The sequence below is a fragment of the Lissotriton helveticus genome, chromosome 1_1 (assembly GCF_964261635.1).
Source record: "Lissotriton helveticus chromosome 1_1, aLisHel1.1, whole genome shotgun sequence".
Taxonomy (NCBI): domain Eukaryota; kingdom Metazoa; phylum Chordata; class Amphibia; order Caudata; family Salamandridae; genus Lissotriton; species Lissotriton helveticus.
Window position 1 is genome coordinate 326,846,745 of NC_136057.1, and position 18,390 is coordinate 326,865,134.

Consider the following 18,390-nt stretch of genomic DNA (forward strand, 5'->3'; position numbering starts at 1 on the left):
TAAGGTTGGAACGAACATTTGTGAATTAAAAATAACGTTCCTTTCAATACGATCTCGCCGTGGATCGGCATATGAACTCTCTTATGTTATAGCGCAAAGGCAGGGGATAAAATATCGCCGTGGATCGGCCTATGGCAACCACCCAGGTTGCCTATACAGTCCCCGAAGCCCAATGCAATGAAAATGTCCCAAAGACACCCTGTGTTGTTCTTTGCACAAATAAAGTTACATAGTACTATATAGTTAACAAAATCCTGCAAAATCCGATCTAAAAAAAAAAACCTTTCCTTAATTAATCATTACATTCATTTGGTAGATTAATCTAATCAATCTGTCCGATGCTAGAGCTTCATCATTTTTTGGTAGGAAGTTCATAGCAAATAACAAAATCATTTTGGGTTTTCATCTGTATTCATGCATATATGTTAACCTATTCAAGATTGGTGGCTACACTCTATTACTAATTCATTGTCGCTCAACTGCCTACGTGTACTGTTAGCTCCTCTCCACAGTTTAATCCCCCAGGGGCCTTGGTCTGACAATCTATAATATGTCGGGATTTCAGTCTACGAAGTTTTTGTAGCTTATCCCCTCCCCTGATATTTTCGGTAATTGCGTCCAAGCAGTAATATTGCAAGAGACTTCTGTCGCTGTTATGTTTAATAGAGAAGTGTCTCACGACAGGATATGTAAAGTCTCTGTTGGCTATTGCCCGCATATGCTCCAGGATACGCAATTTTACAGGGTTGATGGTGCTCCCTATGTACTTGAGCCCACATGGGCATTTTAGGCAGTAGACTGCGTATGGCGTGGTGCAGGTTAGGAACTGATTAATTTTCTTTTTCTGTCTGCACCCTGTGATCTCATATGTGTAAACCCTTTTGCTACTGGCACAAGCCTTGCAGCATCCACAAGGGAAGAAGCCCTTGGCATCTTTCAACTTTCCTGTTTTCGTGGGAGCGGGAGACATGTGGCTATGTACCAGACTGTCCCATAATGACCGCGCCCTTTTAAAAGTGATTAGGGGATTATTGGGCACATCACTCCCTATGATATTATCACTTTTCAGAATGTGCCAGTGTCTCTTCAGAATTGCTCTGAGTTGTTGGCAATCTTGGGAGGAGGGGGTGATCATTCTGAATTTCCCTGTGTCAGTCGTGGGTTTGAACTTTTTAATGAAGAGGGTGTTTCTCGATGGTATCCTAACCCTTTCTAGAGTGTTCTGTAGCAATTTTTTACTGTACCCCCTGGCCTCAAATCTCTCATTACTCTCCTTTGCAGCAAGCTCAAAATCTTCATTGGTTGAACAATTGCGCTACAGCCTTAATAGCTCGCCATAGGGTATGCTTTTGATAAGTTTTTGGGGATGATTGCTTGACGCATGTAGCGTGCTATTCCCTGCCGTAGGTTTTCTATAAAGGGAGGTTTTGATCTTATTATCTGTTACCTCCACTTTTAAATCCAGGTACACTGCCTCACTCGTGCTAACCTGGCCAGTGAAGATCAGGTTACAGTCATTCTCATTCAACACTGCAATGTATTGTTGAGCTGTTTCAACCGAGCCATTCCACACTATGCAAAGATCGTCGATGTAACGATACCATGAGACGATAGAGTTAGACCATTTCTCCTTCCCCGGGGCCCAGGCCTCCTGCTCCTCCCACCAGCCGACGAATAAATTTGCGTAGCTGGGGGCGAAGCAGGAACCCATGGCTGTGCCGGAGAGCTGTCTAAATAGGACATCCTGAAACAAAAAGATGTTATTATGGAGACAGAATGCAATTAACTCCATCAGCATGCTATTGTGTTTGGCGTATTTCAAAGATCTCTTCCCTAAAAAGTAATCAATCGCCTTCATCCCTTGTGCATGCTCAATGCTCGTGTAGAGGCTCGTGATATCAAGTGTCAGTAGGTAATACCCTTGGTGCCAGTCAAAAGATTCGATTTTTTCAATGAAATCGGCAGTGTCACGAATGTATGATTTTAGTCCCAAAACCATTTCAAACAAAAAATGGTCTAAGAATTTAGAGAGATTCTCGGTGAGGCTGCCCATAGATGAAATAATAGGGCGCCCCGGTGGCTTGTCCATCCTCTTATGTACTTTGAGTAAGTAATAGAAGGTGGGGGTAACTGGATGTGTTGTTTTAAGAAAAAAGTATTCTTCAGTCTCAAGCATCTGATTATCACGCCATTTTTTAAGTAATTCGTGTAACTCATCAATACTTGATTGGTATCGTTGTTTGGTGGTTAGTTCATAGCAGGTCTCGTCTTGCAATTGGCGCATGGCTTCCTGGATGTACTCCTCCCGTGACAATATGACCACGTTACCACCCTTGTCTGAGGGTTTGCAGACTATGGAAGTATCCGCGGCCAATGTTTTCAATGCTGTCCGTTGTTTTTCGGTCAGATTGTTTCTTCGTCCAGATGTTTTTTTATGCATGCGCATGTTCCTTAGATCCTTGATCACCAGTTCCGAAAAAGTGTCTATCATATCCGTTTGTGTTGGAGGTACAAACTTCGATTTGAGTTTGAGACAACTATTCGGAGCCTCCTGTTCCACCTCGACTGCCCTCAATCTCTGAGTCAAGGCTTCTGTCGGTGTTGACATCACCGCTGCCGCACTTTCATGTCGTAGTTCTTCCAGCAGTTCCAGGGATGTCAGATCACTGACCTTCAGGAGATCTGTGTCTTTAAAACGAGATCGGATCATTTTCGCTTCATCTGAAGTTGGTTTAGTTTTAAAGTACTTGTGTAGACGGAGCCTTCTAATGAACTGAAATAGATCGATTCTGGTCTGGGTGTACTCGAGATTGTTGTTAGGGCAGAAGGTTAATCCCAGTTTGAGTACTGATTCTTCTTCGGACGAAAGAGTTCTTGCAGATAAGTTGATGATGGTAAGATGATCTGTATGTCCCTCAGATCCTACCATCTCGCTCCCCTTTTGCCCCTCGCTTTGCGCGCTGGAGCCTCCGCAACCACCGCTTTCCCTCTTCCCCTTGCTTTTCCGACCACTTCTTCTGGTTTTCCTTCGTTTTACGGGGGTTTGTTCTTCCCTCCCCTCAACCAGTTCATTCGGATCAGTTGGAACTCTTGTTGAAAAGGGGTATTTTTGGTGTGTTTCGGGGTACGTCTGGTTTCGTCTTCTGATTGTTCTCCCTCTGTAACATCAGACTCAGATGTTTCCACATTTGTTGGTGCAGCCACACCAGCCGCTTTGTTCTTGCTAATTAAATCCTTCCTCGTTTGATCATACTTTTTGGCGAACGTAAGGACTCGCCCCATGGCGTAGTCTCTTTCGTCCCTGTCAAATTTTTCTTGTTTTCGTGTGCGGATTTTCACCTCGTATTTTTCCAGTCGTTTCTTCATCTGGGCCCTCAGCTGTTCCTGATGTTCCTTGTCTTCATTGAGTGCTAGTTCCGTCTCCAAGGTTTCAATTTCCTGGAGGACCTTGTCCCTGTCGCTCCAGGCAAATTGTACCAGGATTTCTAGCATCTCTTTGCAGGATTTGGCGGTGTGTGCTGCCCATGTCTCCAGGAGCAGAGGGTCCGGGTTCTCATAGGCGGGAATTGTAAATATCCGCAGACCCCTTGGCACTCTTTTTACTTCTATATACCCCTGAAGTGATGTGCCTTCCCACCACTTACGGAGTTCACGCTCATATAGTTTCTCGAGTTTCCCATATTGCGTGCCTAATATGCTGGGTGCTTCGATTGGTTTTACCACGGCTGGGGTGGTGACATCAGGATTTTTGTTTTTAAACATTCCAGTCGCCAAATCGCGACGTTGCGAGATATTAAACATGATTTAACTTGCCGTCGGGCCCCCCGCTCCCGGGTTACCCTTGTTGTTGCTGTGTTTTGATGTTAGTCTCGATTCCCTCGCCAAAACCAACCGCCCGTTTCCGTGGAGCCCAGTTCAAAGTTCAATCGACAAATACGAGCAGTATATATCCCGGCTTACCCTATTTCTGTCGGGTCTCGCCGAGTACTTTCTGTCCGTAATCCGGTTGTGAGAACTTCCAATTATGTGCTCCTCTTAGGATTTCTCCGCACGGGTGGTGGCGGTGCTCTGCGTGAATCAAATCCTCGCTCTCTGCCCCAAGGTACGCGGCACTCTTTTCGGCGGGTGCAGTCCAAGCGCGTCGGAGCCTCACGCTCTCTATATTCAAGCTCAATCCCTCCCGGTTCCGGGTGGGAAATAAAGACTGCACACACGGGAATCTTCAATTCAAAAAGCAACTTTACTCGCACAGACGTGTTTCGGAAGCCACGCTTCCTTCCTCAATGTTGTTACTTCGCAACGCGCGCCGAGGCGCCATTTTATTTCATTTCAAATGCACACACCGGTTAGTATGGGACATAGAGAGAGGACAGGCACGTGAGCGCCATGTTGCTAGTACATGTGAATAAACAATAACATAGCACTTAATTAATGTTATCACCACAATGTTTCTATGGCAGTTTTAAGGTTGGAACGAACATTTGTGAATTAAAAACAATGTTCCTTTCAATACGATCTCGCCGTGGATCGGCATATGAACTCTCTTATGTTATAGCGCAAAGGCAGGGGATAAAATCTCGCCGTTTCCCGTGTGTGCAGTCTTTATTTCCCACCCGGGACCGGGAGGGATTGAGCTTGAATATAGAGAGCGCGAGGCTCCGACGCGCTTGGACTGCATCCGCCGAAAAGAGTGCCGCGTACCTTGGGGCAGAGAGCGAGGATTTGATTCACGCAGAGCACCGCCACCACCCGTGCTGAGAAATCCTAAGAGGAGCACATAATTGGAAGTTCTCACAACCGGATTACGGACAGAAAGTACTCGGCGAGACCCGACAGAAATAGGGTAAGCCGGGAAATATACTGCTCGTATTTGTCGATTGAACTTTGAACTGGGCTCCACGGAAACGGGCGGTTGGTTTTGGCGAGGGAATCGAGACTAACATCAAAACACAGCAACAACAAGGGCAACCCGGGAGCGGGGGGCCCGACGGCAAGTTAAATCATGTTTAATATCTCGCAACGTCGCGATTTGGCGACTGGAATGTTTAAAAACAAAAATCCTGATGTCACCACCCCAGCCGTGGTAAAACCAATCGAAGCACCCAGCATATTAGTCACGCAATATGGGAAACTCGAGAAACTATATGAGCATGAACTCCGTAAGTGGTGGGAAGGCACATCATTTCAGGGGTATATAGAAGTAAAAAGAGTGCCAAGCGGTCTGCGGATATTTACAATTCCCGCCTATGAGAACCCGGACCCTCTGCTCCTGGAGACATGGGCAGCACACACCGCCAAATCCTGCAAAGGGATGCTAGAAATCCTGGTACAATTTGCCTGGAGCGACAGGGACAAGGTCCTCCAGGAAATTGAAACCTTGGAGACGGAACTAGCACTCAATGAAGACAAGGAACACCAGGAACAGCTGAGGGCCCAGATGAAGAAACAACTGGAAAAATATGAGGTGAAAATCCGCTCACGAATACAAGAAAAATTTGACAGGGACGAAAGAGACTACGCCATGGGGCGAGTCCTTACGTTCGCCAAAAAGTATGATCAAACGAGGAAGGATTTAATTAGCAAGAACAAAGCAGCTGGTGTGGCTGCACCAACAAATGTGGAAACATCTGAGTCTGATGTTACAGAGGGAGAACAATCAGAAGACGAAACCAAACGTACCCCGAAACACACCAAAAATACCCCTTTTCAACAAGAGTTCCAACTGATCCGAATGAACTGGTTGAGGGGAGGGAAGAACAAACCCCCGGAAAACGAAGGAAAACCAGAAGAGGTGGTCGGAAAAGCAAGGGGAAGAGGGAAAGCGGTGGTTGCGGAGGCTCCAGCGCGCAAAGCGAGGGGCAAAAGGGGAGCGAGATGGTAGGATCTGAGGGACATACAGATCATCTTACCATCATCAACTTATCTGCAAGAACTCTTTCGTCCGAAGAAGAATCAGTACTCAAACTGGGATTAACCTTCTGCCCTAACAACAATCTCGAGTACACCCAGACCAGAATCGATCTATTTCAGTTCATTAGAAGGCTCCGTCTACACAAGTACTTTAAAACTAAACCAACTTCAGATGAAGCGAAAATGATCCGATCTCGTTTTAAAGACACAGATCTCCTGAAGGTCAGTGATCTGACATCCCTGGAACTGCTGGAAGAACTACGACATGAAAGTGCGGCAGCGGTGATGTCAACACCGACAGAAGCCTTGACTCAGAGATTGAGGGCAGTCGAGGTGGAACAGGAGGCTCCGAATAGTTGTCTCAAACTCAAATCGAAGTTTGTACCTCCAACACAAACGGATATGATAGACACTTTTTCGGAACTGGTGATCAAGGATCTAAGGAACATGCGCATGCATAAAAAAACATCTGGACGAAGAAACAATCTGACTGAAAAACAACGGACAGCATTGAAAACATTGGCCGCGTATACTTCCATAGTCTGCAAACCCTCAGACAAGGGTGGTAACGTGGTCATATTGTCACGGGAGGAGTACATCCAGGAAGCCATGCGCCAATTGCAAGACGAGACCTGCTATGAACTAACCACCAAACAACGATACCAATCAAGTATTGATGAGTTACACGAATTACTTAAAAAATGGCGTGATAATCAGATGCTTGAGACAGAAGAATACTTTTTTCTTAAAACAACACATCCAATTACCCCCACCTTCTATTACTTACCCAAAGTACATAAGAGGATGGACAAGCCACCGGGGCGCCCTATTATTTCATCTATGGGCAGCCTCACCGAGAATCTCTCTAAATTCTTAGACCATTTTTTGTTTGAAATGGTTTTGGGACTAAAATCATACATTCGTGACACTGCCGATTTCATTGAAAAAATCGAATCTATTGACTGGCACCAAGGGTATTGTCTACTGACACTTGATATCACGAGCCTCTACACGAGCATTGAGCATGCACAAGGGATGAAGGCGATTGATTACTTTTTAGGGAAGAGATCTTTGAAATACGCCAAACACAATAGCATGCTGATGGAGTTAATTGCATTCTGTCTCCATAATAACATCTTTTTGTTTCAGGATGTCCTATTTAGACAGCTCTCCGGCACAGCCATGGGTTCCTGCTTCGCCCCCAGCTACGCGAATTTATTCGTCGGCTGGTGGGAGGAGCAGGAGGCCTGGGCCCCGGGGAAGGAGAAATGGTCTAACTCTATCGTCTCATGGTATCGTTACATCGACGATCTTTGCATAGTGTGGAATGGCTCGGTTGAAACAGCTCAACAATACATTGCAGTGTTGAATGAGAATGACTGTAACCTGATCTTCACTGGCCAGGTTAGCACGAGTGAGGCAGTGTACCTGGATTTAAAAGTGGAGGTAACAGATAATAAGATCAAAACCTCCCTTTATAGAAAACCTACGGCAGGGAATAGCACGCTACATGCGTCAAGCAATCATCCCCAAAAACTTATCAAAAGCATACCCTATGGCGAGCTATTAAGGCTGAAGCGCAATTGTTCAACCAATGAAGATTTTGAGCTTGCTGCAAAGGAGAGTAATTAGAGATTTGAGGCCAGGGGGTACAGTAAAAAATTGCACAGAACACTCTAGAAAGGGTTAGGATACCATCGAGAAACACCCTCTTCATTAAAAAGTTCAAACCCACGACTGACACAGGGAAATTCAGAATGATCACCCCCTACTCCCAAGATTGCCAACAACTCAGAGCAATTCTGAAGAGACACTGGCACATTCTGAAAAGTGATAATATCATAGGGAGTGATGTGCCCAATAATCCCCTAATCACTTTTAAAAGGGCGCGGTCATTATGGGACAGTCTGGTACATAGCCACATGTCTCCCGCTCCCACGAAAACAGGAAAGTTGAAAGATGCCAAGGGCTTCTTCCCTTGTGGACGCTGCAAGGCTTGTGCCAGTAGCAAAAGGGTTTACACATATGAGATCACAGGGTGCAGACAGAAAAAGAAAATTAATCAGTTCCTAACCTGCACCACGCCATACGCAGTCTACTGCCTAAAATGCCCATGTGGGCTCAAGTACATAGGGAGCACCATCAACCCTGTAAAATTGCGTATCCTGGAGCATATGCGGGCAATAGCCAACAGAGACTTTACATATCCTGTCGCGAGACACTTCTCTATTAAACATAACAGCGACAGAAGTCTCTTGCAATATTACTGCTTGACCGCAATTACCGAAAATATCAGGGGAGGGGATAAGCTACAAAAACTTCGTAGACTGAAATCCCGACATATTATAGATTGTCAGACCAAGGCCCCTGGGGGATTAAACTGTGGAGAGGAGCTAACAGTACACGTAGGCAGTTGAGCGACAATGAATTAGTAATAGAGTGTAGCCACCAATCTTGAATAGGTTAACATATATGCATGAATACAGATGAAAACCCAAAATGATTTTGTTATTTGCTATGAACTTCCTACCAAAAAATGATGAAGCTCTAGCATTGGACAGATTGATTAGATTAATCTACCAAATGAATGTAATGATTAATTAAGGAAAGGTTTTTTTTTTAGATCGGATTTTGCAGGATTTTGTTAACTATATAGTACTATGTAACTTTATTTGTGCAAAGAACAACACAGGGTGTCTTTGGGACATTTTCATTGCATTGGGCTTCGGGGACTGTATAGGCAACCTGGGTGGTTGCCATAGGCCGATCCACGGCGAGATTTTATCCCCTGCCTTTGCGCTATAACATAAGAGAGTTCATATGCCGATCCACGGCGAGATCGTATTGAAAGGAACGTTGTTTTTAATTCACAAATGTTCGTTCCAACCTTAAAACTGCCATAGAAACATTGTGGTGATAACATTAATTAAGTGCTATGTTATTGTTTATTCACATGTACTAGCAACATAGCGCTCACGTGCCTGTCCTCTCTCTATGTCCCATACTAACCGGTGTGTGCATTTGAAATGAAATAAAATGGCGCCTCGGCGCGCGTTGCGAAGTAACAACATTGAGGAAGGAAGCGTGGCTTCCGAAATGCGTCTGTGCGAGTAAAAGTTGCTTTTTGAATTGAAGATTCCCGTGTGTGCAGTCTTTATTTCCCACCCGGGACCGGGAGGGATTGAGCTTGAATATATATATATATATATATATATATATATATATATATATATATATATATATATGGAGTTAAGTACAGTAAAACTTTGCTTACCTGTAGAAACTTACCTTCTGAATATTTTTCCTCGATAGTCTTGACGCGATATTTAGTCCACACAATAGTTGTGACTGATATTTTGTCCAAACACCTGAGAGAGTGGGGGAACATGGGGAAGGGAAGAGAGAAACAGAAACAGCAGCTTTTTCCCAGCGTTTTTGGTTTCAAGCCGATCAACAGCCTCATTAGTCTCTCATAGTCAAATTAAAGATATACGAAAGAGATTCTTAATCAGCAAAGAATATAATGGAAATAAAAATTTAACTAGTTTCAGTATTTCTTACCAACTTTTGTAGTTGCAAATGTGGTAACTAAAGGACCAGGAATCCCACCCAACATCCTCAAAGACTGGAGACTCAAGATAACCAGGAGCTGCAGAAGCAAAAGTAAGTAACCTAACCTGTGACAAATAGAGAACCTGAAGAGAACGGAGAGGGAAAACAGAATAACTGGGTTGAGAGCACAGGTGCCAACTAGAGTGAACTGCACACAAATCACACCAATTTTGTAATGTTACCAGTCACTGACTGTTTGTATCTGACTGCTTTGGACCAAAAGTGACCGCCCAACAGCCGGCTGTGTAACTACAAACCTAGCATTGCGCCAGTCAAGCTATGGACACACCCCCAGGCACATCCCATCAGTGTTCTAAAGCTTCCATTGCCTATGATGGTGTGTAAAACATGAATATGAACATAAGGTAGGCGTTCATCCTTTAACATGATGTACGCTTAGATATGACCATCACCGAAGACTTGTATGCCTAGTACACTTGCATTATATTGTTTTAGTTTTTATATAGTTCTGTCCAAGTTCTTTGCAAGTTCTAAAGCACTTTCCCGTTTATTCTGTATGTTGCTACCCAGTTTGTAATTAATGTTTGTTAGAGTGATATTTTGGGCGGTGAGTCAGATTCAGAGGAGTCTCCTGAAAATATGGCTGTGCTGAAGCTTGACTTGGAGCAGAAAGATGTACGAGGAATAGGGTAACATTTGCACATACCTATCATTTTTTAAAACTTGTTTTTATTGCAATTTTTCAAGAGATCATCCAACAAAAATCCCCATACAATACGTTTCAGTCAGTGAGTTCAGGGTGAAGTAACAAGTAAGATCGGTGTGGTTGCCAGATATTTTTGGGGTGGGAGGCGAGAGGCAGCAAAGGCGCATATACATCACTGGTAGTGTCGCAGTACATCATATCTCTCAGCCAGGACGCCACTAGCAGTGTGCGACTCCACCCCAATCCAGGGAAACCTGTCGCTTAGCTAGCAACAGTGCAATTGCGGTGAAGCGTCTAATCCCCAGACCCAAAGGGAGTACATACCCCAGTAAAGCCAGCAAGGGTGTGTGGGGGAGTTTTGTCTCAACCATTTGTTCCAAATGTCCAAACACCGCCTCCCAGAATGCCAGAACAGCAGGGCGATTCCATGGCGGATGAATAAAGTCAGTATGTGCCATCGCACATCTCTGGCAGCTATCCTTCCTCGTACGATCCATCTTCACGAGCAGCACAGGGGTGACATACATTCTATGGAGGTACTTGAAATGTTGGAGTTTATGTTTATAGTTATTTGATACGAAGCATGTCTGCTCATAACAATAGGTCCACATCTTATCAGTCTTAGGCTGCGCTAGGTCTCCCTCCCAAGCCACACGAGCATTCCCACCCTTCAAAGTCGAAGTGCCTGCGCCTGACGCTATATTCAAAGTACGCACCATCAGGTGCTGTAATAATGGTTGTTAGCTGGGGGAGCTCAGGAGGTTCCTCTGTCTCAGATCGCAGTGCCCTGAGCAGTGCCATTCGCGTTCTGTGTATGAGAAAATAGTCTAGTGTAGTTACGTCCTGATCACCGGTCATGTCTGCCACTGTGCGCAATTGACAATCCCTAAACATATCCCCCATGTTTCGTATCTGGCAGTGAGTGAGCGCACATTGCGTTGGTATTTCAGTCGTGGGGTGTATCCAGGGATTATGCAACACTGGCAAGTGCAGGGAACACAAGCGGTCTGCCCCCAGGTATCTACGCAAGCGCCCCCCCCCAAGCCCAACTTGTGGTCTGTAATGTATGGATCTCAGTCGGTGTTCTCCTAAGCCTGAGTGTAAGACTAGTTGAGAGCGGATAGGGACAGGCATGTGTGTGCTTAGGCTTCAGGAATTATAGGCGCTCGTCCGGGTGATACCAAAAGTAAGCATACTGCTCCTGTGCCACTAAATAATACAAGTAAAAGACGGGTACACCTAACCCTCCTCATTCGAAGGGTTGAGTGAGTGTCTGACAACCCACCTGGCCTGCCCCCCCACCCGGATTAATCGTGTCAGCATCTTCCCAAGAGTGCTAAAGATAGAAACTGTGAGTGGGATAAGGATATTCAAAAACAAATATAAAAACCTGGGTAGCACAACCATTTTAATAATCGCTATGCGACCCACCATCAATAGGGGCAGTGCAATCCAGCAATCTATTTGCCAAGAGAGGCGATCAATGGTCTGTCCGTAGCTAAGCCAGACACCCTCCAAGGCTGTGCGATGTATAGTTACCCTGAGGTATCTGGGGGGTTCTCGCACCAGCGCAGGGGGAACTCCAACGTGAATGGTGTGGTGGCATCTGTCAGGGGGAATATTTCAGACTTACTCCAATTTATGAACAACCAAGAGAAAACGCCAAACCGCACCACTTCCCTCATAATTGTTGGGAGATACAAGGCCGGCTCCCGAACGAACAAAAGGATATCGTCCGCATGTAAGGACGCCAGGAGAGGACCCTGATGGAACCGAATTCCACGCTAGAGGTGCTGCTCTTGCAAGTGTCGGAACAACAGGTCCATTGCAATAATAAAAAGCAGCGGTGAAAGTGGGCAGCCCTGCTGGGTGCCCCGTGACAACGCAAATTTATTGAACAGCACACCATTTATTTGCAGCTGTGCAACCAGGTTAATATATAGAAGGCGAACCAAGGAGCGAAAGGTTTGGGGGAAGCCAAGTTTACTAAGCGGTGCTTGCAAGAAGTCCCACTGTAAGGAGTCAAATGCTTTTTCCGCATTTAACAATATTGCTGCAGCAGGAAGCCCAGGGTTGATCTGATTAATGACCGCACACAGTGTGCGTAAGTTTACCGAGGTCGACCGATTTGCCATGAATCCCGACTGGAAAGGGGATACAATCAGACTGATTATAAGCGATATCTGCGTGGCCAATACTTTTGCTAAGATTTTATAATCCTGATTTAGAAGTGACAATGGCCTGTAAGAGGCACAATTGGCAGCCGGCTTGCCAGCTTTAAGGAGCAATGTTACAATTGCCTCGTGCATGGTGGGAGGCAGTTCACCTGACTCCAACGCCTCTGCATAGACCTCCAGCAATTGAGGGACAAGTTGCACCTTATAAGCTTTGTAGAATGTACCAGTAAGGCCGTCCGGGGCTCGCAAAGCATCCAGGCTATCTATGGCCTCTACAATATCATCCCCACCAATAGGCAAGGCAAGGAACTGTTGTTGTGCCTTTTCGATCCACACCATCGTTATTTCATTTAAGTAATCTGTCAGTGCCTCACATGTCGGCGGCAAGAATGTGGTATAGAGATGAGTATAATAGGATAAGAAGGTCGATTGAAAATTGGCACCATCCATAACGGGGTGCCGTCTGTGGCCCGGAGTTGTGTAATATATGCAACTTGGTGCCTAGGGGTAATTAAACTCGCCAGCAGGCGTCCTGGTCTCTCTCCATCCCTGTACACCCAGGCGCGAGCGTATTTTCCTGAATATGCTGTCTCCCGATGTGCCAGCTCCTGAAATTCTCCCAATAGTTTAGCTCGTTGACGCAGCGGAGAAGGGGCTTCACCAGTTAATAACTGAGGGTCTAAATTCTGTAGTTCCTGCTCAGTGGCATCGAGATCCCTGCAGATTGTGCACAGCACCCCAGCCTGTTTGGCTATGCAGACGCCCCCGATATACACCTTTAAGGCTCCCACAGGGTAGCTTGGCAGGGTACTGAGCCAGTATTAATCCAACAGCACTCAGTGATCGCGTACTGTACCTTGCTCTTGAAAACGATATATAGTAACGCTTCAGCTGGGAAACGCCAATATAAGGAGGGACGCATGACTGTGGGTAAAGTGAGTGCCAGCAGCACCGGCGTGTGGTCTGATAGAGTGCGTGGTAGGTGATCCAATTCCTGCAGATCAGGGGTAACATACCATCGGTCAATATGAGACCAACTGCCGGGCAGTGCAGAGTAAAAAAGAGTATCCCTGAGCCAACGGGTGCTGATGTTGCCAGTCATCCGTCACAAGGTGTGTGTGTATCAATGCCTCAAGCTCCCTCGTGGATCTAGGCTTAGTGTTGTATCCAGTGCCCGGGGTGTCCGACCCCGATATTAATGTGAGATTGAAGTCTCCCCCAAATATGATAGATTCAATTGGAATACCCGTGATGTGTATTGAGATGTTCACGAAGAAGCCCCGGGCACCACATTGGGAGTGTAGACAATAATAAAAAGTAGTCGCTGTGCACCTATGGCACCCCCCACCATTAAATAGCGGCCCTCTGGATCCTCAATCACAGTCTGGGTCGAGAAAGGGAGCGACTTATGAATCAAGATGCAAACTCCACGGGCATAAGTGCTGTAACTGGCGAAGCATTGATTATCACCCCAGGCAGCCACAAATCTGTTATCTGATTTCTGAGCATAGTGGGTCTCCTGCAATAGTGCCACCTGTATATTGTTTCGAACTAGATAGGCAAGCCCTTGCCGTCCGTTACCTGGGTTCAACAGCCCTCGAACATTCCATGTTAAGCATCGCAGCTCAAGTCCCCTGGCCCGCTTCCCCGTTCTCACTGCAGTAGATGCAATAGTTGATTTGCCATTACAATCGCATTTGGATAGTCAACCATTTTGTTCCTTTACAGCCTGCAAACAAAGAAAAAAATCAAACTTACTTAACCGTGGTTCCCACCCTCCCTCTCCCCACCCACATCGGATATCCACCCAACATATATTCAGTGAATCTCTACACATTTTAACTGAAGAAAAACTAGAAAGAATCAAAAACAACCCACACTAAATATGATAACATTAAAATATAATGTATATGCGGCTGCACACCTCAAGTAACATTATGGCAAATGTGTCTCGGATGAGAGTAACAGAGGAGAGCATCACAACACATCGCTTTTTAGGTGTTTCTGATTCCATGTCCACGCTAGTGTGCCTCCCGATACCGGTGAGTATCATTAGCAGTTTCTTATCCGCAGGCCATGCAGAATTATTTCCAGGGAGGCCGCTCTGCCCGACCTGTGGTGCTTCCAAAAGTCCACTGCCTCCGCCGGTGTATCAAATATAGCAGTTTTACTGTTGATCTCTATCCGAAAGCGACTGGGGTACAACATGGCATATCAAACATTCTCATTTCGCAAGGTCTGCTTGGTGTCTTGAAACTTGCGCCGAGCTTCCTGTACCATTGGCGTGAAATCTGGGTAGAGCAAAAGTGTCATTCCCCGATATTGCAGGTTTTCCACCACCCGCGCTTTGCGCAGGGCAATATCTCTGTTATGATAGCTAAGCAATCGCGCAATGATAAGACGCGGAGGTGCACCGGGAGGCGATCTGGGGGCCAGGGATCTGTGGGCCCGCTCCACCACAAAAGTGGTGGAAAAACAGTCTCTGCCAAAGAGATCCAACAGTACCCGTTCAACAAATGCCTCCATGGGGCCTGCATTTGTAGTCTCAGCGACCCCAGCTATCCGCAGTATCAGAAATGCGTTACTCAGCAGCTTCTATGCGGGTCTTGTGCTGTTCCAGCTGGCCCTGCATGACATCCACCCGCGCACCCAGCTCATCGAATTGGGGGTCTATGGCCTTTAAGCCGGCGTGCAGCTCTGCCATAATGGCGGCAGCGCCCTCCCTGGCCGAACCATCAGTGTCCGGGGGATCAGTGCACTCTGGAGGATCACCATCCGGCGTATCGTCACCGCCCTCCTTTCTGGGGATCTTGGCAGTCTCAAAGGTGAGCTGCCACTAGTTGGGAGCCTCTCAACCCATTTGGTATATCTGAGCTCCAAGCTCTAGCAAAATGCAAAATGTCCCAGACTGTCTATACCGGGGGGTGGGGGGGGACAATCCCAGCTCCACTACCCCACTGAACAAGGGGCCTAGGTATAGGCTTGCAATAATATCCCCTTCACTGTTACATCAATCACACCATGAATAAGTGAGGCCTTCCTCCTCCTGCCTCGTTAATGCCTCCAGATATTATTTGACTCACTGCTCCTGTACTTCCTATTTAGGAGCAATGTAAGGGAGCATGCAGCCTGGCCACCTCCCGGGGCGCCGCTGCCGTTCGCAAGCACCCCCAGGAGGAACAGAGCAGTCCATCAGTCCAGGCCAGGGTCCCCAGAGAACACCCAGCTCATCTGATGTGCCCAGCCGGTCTATGGAGAAAGGGGGGTCCCTTGCCTAATGGCTAGACTCGCTGCCACTTCCCAATGCAGGATTGGAGGAGAGATTCCACACCGCAGCCTCAGTCATTGCAGGACGCAGCACCCCGGGCTCGATTTTTCCCCTCGGCCGCTCTCGGCGACGGCAGCCTTGCCCACAGGTGTGCCCGCGACCCCTGATGTCGCGGGGCCTCCGAGGGCCGCATCAGGCCCTTGCCACGATACAGCAGCATCTGGTGCTGCAGGGTACCTTCACAGATTCTGCCACTCCCCCTGCATGCCCAAGAGCCTCAGTACGTTTGGGCCGCCCTCGGAGGCACGGATCACCGCGTTGGTGCGCCACAGAGTAGCTCTTTCAGTGAGGCCACTCAGGAGCTTCACAGTCAAGCCACCATCTTGGTGCTTGACCAGGCCAAGTCCCCCGCACATACCTATCATAATTACCTTATTAAGTGTATAACTTCAAGGAACTGCAAATGTTTTTATGAGGATCAGCGCTCTCACTTTTCAGGAAAGTCTGTGGTGTGCCGAAAGGATATCCAAATGTCTAGAGCTAGTGACTGAATAGTCAACCAGACATTAAGGTTGCAAAACCTTCAAGCCCACAGGCATCCTAAAATATCTAAAAATAAACAAAATCTGAAACAGTAATGTCCAATACTTCAACTGTTTCTTTATTGAAGTCTTAATTGTATCAGTGTTCAAAAGTTCATGTACACTGCTGCTCTACGCTTATGTCCGCAGCATATGACAACTCTTAATTCACAATGAATGTCAGTTCATCACAGACCCAAAGCATTTCGGGAGCCCCTTCATCAATGGTGACTGTAATGTGATGGTTAAAAAGGTACTATCAGAACATATCATGAGATAAACTGGTAAGAATAATGGTTGACAATGGATAGCCAAAATTCGCCTATTTATGCACTTGGCCACTTGGCCAGTCATAATTACCAATAGTTACCAATTACCTTATACCTTCTAAGGACAGAGCACTGGCCCTGGCAGAGCCCAGGTCACTTTCAGAGTCAATAACCATCAGTATCAGTAAAAATATGGGGGAGATCAGGCGAAAAAGATTGACTTCCCTACCGTTACTCAAGCGTTATCTCTTGTAATCTCAAAACCAACTCAGCAGTATCCTTAATAGCTCTTGGTTTGTATTTCAAATTTTTTTGCAAATAAAAGTTGACATAGCTGGCAAAGGATCCAAAAAGGTACTCCTTTTTCAGAGCTTGTTGGTTATAGTGGCAGTTCAGTCGAATTTAGGGTTTTGGGGCCAGATGTAGGAGCCCTAATACCGGTCGGAAACGGCCGATTTCGGACGTTTCCGACCGGTATTAGGGTTTTCAGATGTAGGGGGCTGAAAATTACAGGTATATTTACCGATTCGGTAAAATTACCGATTCGGTAAATTACCGAATCGGTAATTATACCGATTCTGTAATTCCAAATGTAGGTGGCACAGTTTACAGTGCCACAGGCCCTTAAGAGTCGGTATTTTACCACACAATCCTATGTGTGTGGTAAAATACCGAATTCAGGTGTGCATGCACATCTGTGCATGCACACCTGTGCAATGTGACACACAGACATGCCCTTAGGGCATGTCTGTGTGCCACATGTCACACAAGCCTGTACTTGGGGTGCTAGAGGGTGTCAAAGTGACACCCCATGCACCCTTGCAGGATTCGGTATTTACCGATTCGGTAAATACCGAATCGGTATTGCCCATTGATTCCTATGGGCTTCAAGGCCCATAGGAATCAATGGGCAATACCGATTCGGTATTTACCGAATCGGTAAATACCGAATCTTAGAGATTCGGTATTCCTGAATTCGGAATTACCTACATCTGCCCCCTTCCCATTTACAGACTCTTAAATACCGAATCGGTAAAATTCGGTATTTAAGAGTCTGTAAATGGGATTACCTACATCTAGCCCTTGGAGCAGTATATATCAGTGGTATTCTTCAATTATCATTCATTAACATTCAAAATGCTTAAGAAACTTAGGGCCTGATTTAGATCTTGGCAGACGGGTTACTCCCAGGGGCGGCTTCTCCATTAGGGTTCAGGTGCTGTGCCCCTCTGAAATTACTATACATTTACATAACAACATTGAATAGATCGATTTAATTGGATATACGATTGTATCTCTAAATAAATCGATATATTCAAACCTCACCTCTCTGTTTCAGGCTGCCTGCTCCGCCTCGCTCTGAAGCAAGAGACTGAAGCCAGGCAGTAAATCAACTTGTTGAACTGTGATTCATGATGCAGGGCTTTCTGTTTTAAAGCCCTTCATTGCCATTGTGGTCTATGGTTGTATGCACTCTATAGGCCATTGACGCAATCAGCGCTCACAGTTTTCATGTGTCGGAGACTTCATCCCTGCATGATTTTAGACGTCCATTATTCAAAGGCATAGATCCCACCCTTTGGTCATACGTGAGAGTGGTTGCAAGTATGTCTGATCTGGTGCCTTGTTCTCGGTAATGGTAAGTGTTTTCATGCTAATGTTTCATTATGTATATTGTGCTGAGACCCCTCATCACGCTAACATCCCTCACTGTGGCACCCCATACCCTTGCTGGCCCCGTTAGGAGTGGAACTGCTCTATTTGTTTCCCCGTGAAATGGAGTTAAATAATAAGCAGGGTTCTTGTTTCCATGAAATGTTGATCCAAATACCCGAGTCAAGCAAGGCGAGAAAAATGTGCTTACAGTGGACAGTTCTCTGATGTATGACATTGAAACTGGCCGTGT

General features: G+C 46.1%; 1 long non-coding RNA gene across 1 annotated transcript in view; it reads right to left on the minus strand.

Moving 5' to 3' along the window:
* Window positions 1-18,390, minus strand: part of LOC144769535 (uncharacterized) — a 79,341-nt gene that overhangs the window by 30,328 nt on the left and 30,623 nt on the right. The window contains exon 2 of the long non-coding RNA XR_013598716.1: window positions 13,948-14,095. This is a non-coding gene — a long non-coding RNA (uncharacterized LOC144769535). The remainder of the gene's footprint in view (window positions 1-13,947; window positions 14,096-18,390) is intronic.